The following is a 7,555-nucleotide window of genomic DNA, read 5'->3' on the forward strand; positions in this document are numbered from 1 at the left end:
AAAAAAAAAAAAAAAAAAAAAAAAAAAAAAAAAAAAAAATCAGTCCAAATTAGTAATTGGTGGACATTTAAATATCTGGAAATTGAGGACAGGAATTTTTATTTTTCAATTGTTGTGTTAGCTGTGTGTAAAAATAGAAAACCAAGAGAAGGCTGTTCATGGGAGTTGATAGTTAATTCCTAATAAAATTACAAGAATGGTTTGCGAAAGTCAAAAGACATAATTGATATGTGAATATAAAAGCCAAGGATGTCATATATGTTAGTAAAGGCTGTATAACTCTGAATGGAATACAGGATAGCTAGGGTTGCCAGGCATATTGTACATGCAGGATGTGTCCTGTATATAGTCATTTTTGTGTTGCGTCCTGTGTGGACTTTGTTAGAGTGCCCTAAATGTCCTATATTCAACTTTTTTTCAATACATTACAGAATTGCCCAGGAAATTAGAAAAATCTTCAAATTTAACTGGAAGCTCTATATATTTATTTGCCAAATCTAAAACACCTACAGAGAGTACTTACATAATCCCAAACTATGCCCGTCTCTGGAAGATAAATACATGTCCCTTTGCTCAGAGGTTATGGTATTCATATAACCGGTAGCAGAGAAAGGGAGTACTCCAGAAACATATTTCCCTGGCTCACCCAATTAGCAAAGTAAACTTCAGCCGAACACAGGGGCCCAGTCTTTGGTAATATTATGGACTGAATTGTGTACCCCCAAAAGTTTAATGTTTTGAAGGCTTGATTACCACTGTGACAGTGTTAAGAGGGTGGGAAGTCCTATTATGGTAATTGAAAGGTGGGGCCTTGAAGGGATGATTAGATTGTAGGACCATGCCGTTGTGGATGGATTAATAATGGTGGTCAGGGGCGTGGTTCTGAGGGCTTTAAAAGGAGAGCACATGAGGAACTTTCTCTCTCTCTGCTCTGCCATTTTCTGCCATGTGAGACCCCTACATTGCTGTAAAGCCATCACCAAAGAAGACCCTTACTGGATGTGTTCCCTGGACTTTGGACTTCCCAGTCTCAGAAACCGTAAGCAATAAATGTTGTTTTGTTACAAATTACCCAGTTCCAGGTATTTGGTTATAAGCAACAGGAATGGACTAATACTGTACTCTTCTGTGCAGTGTGGACCAGCAGTTCTCTGAGCCTCCACAGTGAGGAAAGGCCCTTCCTGGGTTCCAGCCTAGAACGATGGGCTCACAGTCGTCCTCCACCCAGTGTGCAGGAGCCCAGGTTCTCAAGCCCAGTCGCAGAGGCAGGCCAGCGGTTTTGCATTCCTCACCAGCACTGGAGGGGAAGTCAAAGATGAAAGAGTCGTCCTAGCAGTTGCCAAGTGTTCTTTGTTTAGCAAACCCCCAGCACTTGATGTAGCACTTAATTATCATTTTATCTTTATTAAAGGTCTAATCTTACCTAGTGGATATTTCTCACCCCCTTCAGATATCTATTTTCACTCCTCAAAAATATTTAAGTAAGTAAAAGATAGAATACACTCAAAATTAGACTCCAAGAGAACTACTACAATTGATTATAGGGTACCTATTCCCTAAAAAGAAAAACAAAATCAGAAGTTGTTGACTGTGAGTTAAGAAATATGTGAACTCTTAGCTTACTATAGCTATGATTTTTATCATTGCAAATGTATTTAATATTAGGGAAAAGTAAAGAGTTTCCAAGAGGGTGATTGGAAGGAAGTTCAAAAGGAAGATGTTTTCATTCACTGCAGCTTAACCATATCCTTTCTTCTGCAATCAAATCTTAGGATTAAGGATGTTGTATTAAATCAAATCTTTACAGGAAGTATGACTATAGCAGGGACTTTTTACAAAAACAAACACCCAGATCACAAAAGGAAGCTGTGTTTGTGTGCTGACACAGAGTATTAAATAGCAGTCAGGAGAGGAAGGCAGGGTAACACCCAACTTGGATCTATTTTTGAGTAACTATTTCTGTAGGGTGTCATGGAATTCTAAGTAACAAAAAGAAAGCTTTGGTAAACAGAATCTCCATTCCAAAAGAACCCACTCCAAAATACTACTGAATGAAATTAATGGGAGTGTTATGGAGATGGGAGATGGAAATCCCAAATGACAGGAAGATTTTATAAGCAAACAATCCCACTACTTGTAACTCGTGGCAATGTGTACTCACCAAAACCTTGATCATGCCTCGATCTAGATTTAGAACCACGTTAGATCACTGTACTGTTCCTTACTTGCTTTCCTCTGATTTTTAAACAAGTCTTAGGTTTGGATTTGCCTTAGTGGAATAGTGACTGGTGTTTCTCAAGGTGGAGCTGCTATGTGCTGCATGCTGGAAATCATGCACTAACTAATCTGTGTGTACCCAGTCACTTCTGAGCTAATCACACAATGACCAATCAGCTTCAGATATGTACTTTTACGTTGTAGGAATGCATACCTCTAACCCTTTCTTATTTTCTTATGTATCTCCATCACCTTTCTTTTTCTTTTTGATGTATGGAATCACTCTGACCTGTGAAACAATAGCAAACACAATAAAGCTAATTTTATGATCTTGAGCTTCTTTTCATTTCATTGAGACAGTAACACTGTAACAGGGGTGCTCTGTGGAGAGGGACCTAATAATACTTGTTTGTCCTTAGAAAGCCAGAGACACACTCTTTTGAAATAACCTTTTCTGATGATGGTAACCACAGTAATTTGGGACGACTAGGTCCTAAAAACTCGTTAAAGTGTATTTTATATCAGGGCCTAAAGAAATGTGTGTTTTTTCCTTTCTAATCGTAGGATAGAAGACGAAATCCCTGCCTCATCTCTTTTGCCTTATGTTCTCTGACTCCAAACTAATCATTTTATTTGAGTCAATAATTAAAGACCAAGTAACTATTTAACAACATCTTTTCAGCACCGCATTACGACTAGGTCCTAAAAACTCGTTAAAGTGTATTTTATATCAGGGCCTAAAGAAATGTGTGTTTTTTCCTTTCTAATCATAGGATAGAAGACGAAATCCCTGCCTCATCTCTTTTGCCTTATGTTCTCTGACTCCAAACTAATCATCTTATTTGAGTCAATAATTAAAGACCAAGTAACTATTTAACAACATCTTTTCAGCACCGCATTCCTTACCAAAGTCCCTTATATGCCATTGCTCTTTTACTTTGATGGATTCAAAGCAAGATAACACTTAATGATGTGTCTTAGAGGCATAAGTGCAGGTGTGACTATAAAGCAACACACCTAATCAAACCCACATAGCAGAGATGTGCATCCAAGAGACAACTGTTAGCCTGCAAGCAGTTTCTTGGGGAACCCATACACACATACAATGAGGTGGGTGCCACAGTTCCAAACATTCTACAAGTGTCTCTGCTGGAACTTTCTCTTTTGGTGTCTTGGCTCATTCATTGCAGTCTTCTCAGGGGTGGAAAGGCTTTGTTTTTTGAGTGAGCATCTGACAGAAATAAACAAGGCTAGTGCAGACAGTAGGAGATCAAATTTGAGGATACTGTTCTAGCAAAAAGGCATTATGTTTTCCGGAAAGTGCACAGTAATCTGGAATGCAGTTAGCGATGCTAGTCAGTGGGACACATTTTATTAATTCTAATTGGCACAGAACTTCTCAGACACATAGTGTATCCTACTCCATTATCTCAAGTGTCACTTGCCCATGGGGTGACCTTGGCTGAAACCGAACTATCCACATCCAAGACATAAGACAGCACTGCCTTCACCACACCATGTTCTGGGGGTGGGTAATAAGGGCGTTTGTCACAGCAGCCTATGAAATTTGAGATCTGGACCAGACACACAGAATCCTGGTAGCCGTGATGTCTCAGAAATCCTTCAGTTTGTTTGCCTGCCTTCAAAAAATGTCAGACAAGGAAGTTTAATGGTTTAATTTTTTATGCAAAAGTCCATATTTTCCCTAAAAACTCTTACCTTGCTCAAGTTATTCTTTTCCAAATTAGTGTATTTCTTTACTTGAGTTTAAAACTCGCATTATAATTCTTAGTTTGTAGTATATTTGAGTGACCAAGATGTGTCTTCACCAGTCCTGAGGCCCCTTTTCTTCCTCTTTCTTACTTTTTCTCTATTGAGTCTGCCAGAAACTTTTGCTCTTTAAAAAAAAAAATTTTTTTTTGTTCACTTTTATTTATTATTTATTTACTTTTAACAGACAAATAATTATCATATGTATTTTTAAGGTACCATGTGATGTTTTGATACATGTATACCTTGTGCAATGATTATATCAAGCTAATTAACATATGCATCACTTCACATATGCATCACTTTTTTGCAGTGTGAGCATTTAATATCTACTTTTTCAACAATTTAACTTGCCCTTGACAGTACCTCTGTAATGCTGTTTAACATGGCCAGCATGTGATTTAAAGATAACAGACTCATGGTTTTACGCCAACCCAGATCAATGTGTGGTTCTCTTACCCTAGTCTCCATGATGAGTCTGGCTGCCCAATGACAGGTTGAAATGTGCTGTAACATGTCCTGTTGCTGACACACCTCTTCTTCACACACACACACACACACACACACACACACACACACACACACACACACACCAGTCTCACAACGTGTGGCCACACCTTGAGTATGTGGGGAATAGGTAGTACTCACACTTGTAGGGTTCTGAATGCTTAAAACATCTTCAAATACTTGATGGCCCATTTTATACCCAATGAGGGAGGTAAGACAAGTCTAACCACCTACATTTAGCAGAAGACCCTACAGCTCACTGAGGTTTGTTACCCCCAGTGACCCTGTGACCCTGTGAGCCAGTGACAGCAGTCTGGGTCTTCCCCTTCTGGTCTAGTGTTCTATTCCCTAAATTTACAAGAAACTCTCATTGTGGAGCATATTTCCATGTGAGAAGGGTCAACTTGGGGTTAAAGGGATAGCAGAATGGATCGCCCAGGGAAAGCTTGAGGCTGGGGGGCTGCATGGATTACCTGAAAGCCTAGCATGTTTCAAGGGTCTGTTATTTAGGGGCTGAAAGCACAGGATAAGTATCAAGAAGTAGAGATGATACAAAGGGATCAGTCTGAAAGGAAAGAGCAGAGGAGTGTGAATGCCACTCACCAGGACTGAAACAGAATCCACAGCCCTCCTGTTCGTCGAGGCAGAGACAAACAGCTGGCCAAAGACTAGACGCAGCGTGACCAGGATTAAGAAATCCCAGAGGCAAGTCATGGTAACCAAGCACGTGTAGCTTACATTGATTATGATTGCATCCTATCTCCTTAAAACAGGTAGGCATTGCTAGAATCCTCCTTTTACAGATGGTGAACCTGAGGCTCAGAGAAGTAACTTGTGCAAAGTTCCATATCTAGCAAGGGGTAAAAGCCAGGACTAGCCGACACAAAAGCCTGTCTTCTTCCCCGTGCTCTTCACTGCCTCCTCTTTGAGCCATTCCAGGCTACATCCAAAAAAGCCCAAGGGATTTCCAATACTCTTGGAGCAAAGTGGAATTTGCTAGGTGCTCAAGTGTTTTATCAAGTGAAAACAAAACCACAGTTGAGTGGCTGTGTCACCACAGATCTGACCTGTGGGTGCTGCCCTGTGCTACAGAGCAGCAGCACAAGTAAGAAGGGATCGAGCTAGAGTGTGGCCGGTTGGGATGGAGATGGTGAGCTGCCAACGGATTGTTCTGCTGAGCTCTAGAAACCTGATTTGTAAGGATTTTTACTGGACTCCTTGAGAAGCTCTAAGATAGGAAATAATTTTAAGGTCTTGGCTGATTGAGCCGAGAGATAAAGAGAGAATTGTAGAGATAAGCAAACACTACATAATGAGTGGAGCTAGCTGGACCCCGATAGTGACTGTGACCCCAGCACACGCAGTCACTGCTGCTACAATGACCAGGGTGGAAGCAGGAAGGACCAGGACCCAGACACCAGGAAAAGCTAGAAACGCAGGACAAGGGAACAAGGGAGTCCTCAGATGCTGACTCTACAGAGATATTCTGAGCATTAGGGGAGACCTGTCTACAAAAATTCTGTCCATTTTATGAGCAGATAGATAAAAGGAGGGGCACATAGGAGAGAAGTGGAGTATGAATTCACAACACAGCAAAGGATGGAGCTCAAGCAGGTGAAGTCTCAAGAGCAGAGACTTAGACCCAGGGCTTCCAAATCAGGGGCAGGACTCTGTCCCTAGCAGGAGTCAGCCAAGAAGGGAAGCAAGGCAAAAATACTATTTCTAGGGTAAACAAATGAAGGCTGGAACTTCGGCACAAAGAAGTTGGCCAAGACAGGAATGGAACTGGATAAAGTACTGAGGCTTCCTCACTGGAAAGAAGGACTGTGGAGAGCGGGACCTGGGCAAGGTAGACGTGGTGAGCAGCCAGGCATCTGCATTTCCCCTCGGTAGGAGTCAGAGCTGGAAGCCACAGCTCATGACCCAGTGCTTCCCAGGGCAAGGGCTGGAGGCAGGATGTGGGCACATCTTCACAGCTGTAGGTGCCTATTTTATCATCAGATGAAGTGCTTCTTGCTTTACTTAGTATTTACCCAGGCCAACTAGACACTTGAACAATCACCTGATTTCCAAGATGGGTCCTTAGAGTGTTGTGGTCTCCATGTTGATATTGACTTGGTTACAGCCATTGTACAATGAGATAAAAGCAGATTCCTGGAAAAGCCATACTATTTGTATTCTTTTCCTGGAGCTGCTGTAACAAATTACCACAAACTGGGTTGTTTAGAACAACAAAAATTTATTGTAGCACATTTCTGGAGGCTTGAAGTCTGAAATCAAGGTGTCAGCAGGACCATGCTCTCTCTGACACCTGTAGGAAAGGGATCCTTCCTGGCTTCTTTTTTGGTAGCTCTAGAAGTTGCCTGGTTTGTGGGAACATGATTCTAATCTCTGCCTCCATCCTCACATGGTGTTCACCCTGTGTCTCTGCACATCAGTTTCCCTCCGTGTGTCTTCTTCTATACAGATTTCCCCCTTTGTATAATAATACCTGTTGTATTGCCTTAGGAACCACCCAAATGACCTCATTTTAATTTGATAACCTTCTTAAAGACACTATTTCCAAATAAGGTCACATTCTGAGGTACTGGAGGTTAGGACTTCAACATATCTTTTTGGAAGGACAAAATTCAACCCATAACATCATTCTTTCCTATTTATTTTATTACCAATCTGTCCACACTCAATTCTCCTCCTAAGCACAGTCATGGAAATAAACCAGCGGAAGATTCTTCTCCTTGGAAGAGACAAAGACTTCCCCTCAGTTACTGACACTGTCCGCAGTTTCCCAGTTCTGCAGAAGAGACAGAACAAATTGGCTCTAGCAGCCGTTTCACCGTGGTTTGATCACAGGGGCAGGGAAGCCAGCCCAGTGGACATCGTTAGACTTTCCTCCTGAGAGATTTCTGGTTCTCAATGTAGAGAACAAAGCTTCCTTTTTCAGAAGTTGTCTCTACTGTTTCATGCATAGAACTTTCCTTTTTTTTTTTTTTTTTTAAATTTTAAAAGATGACCGGTAAGGGGATCTTAACTCTTGACTTGGTGTTGTCAGCACCACGCT

The sequence above is a fragment of the Galeopterus variegatus genome, unplaced genomic scaffold, assembly GCF_000696425.1.
Source record: "Galeopterus variegatus unplaced genomic scaffold, G_variegatus-3.0.2 Scaffold7584, whole genome shotgun sequence".
Taxonomy (NCBI): Eukaryota; Metazoa; Chordata; class Mammalia; order Dermoptera; family Cynocephalidae; genus Galeopterus; species Galeopterus variegatus.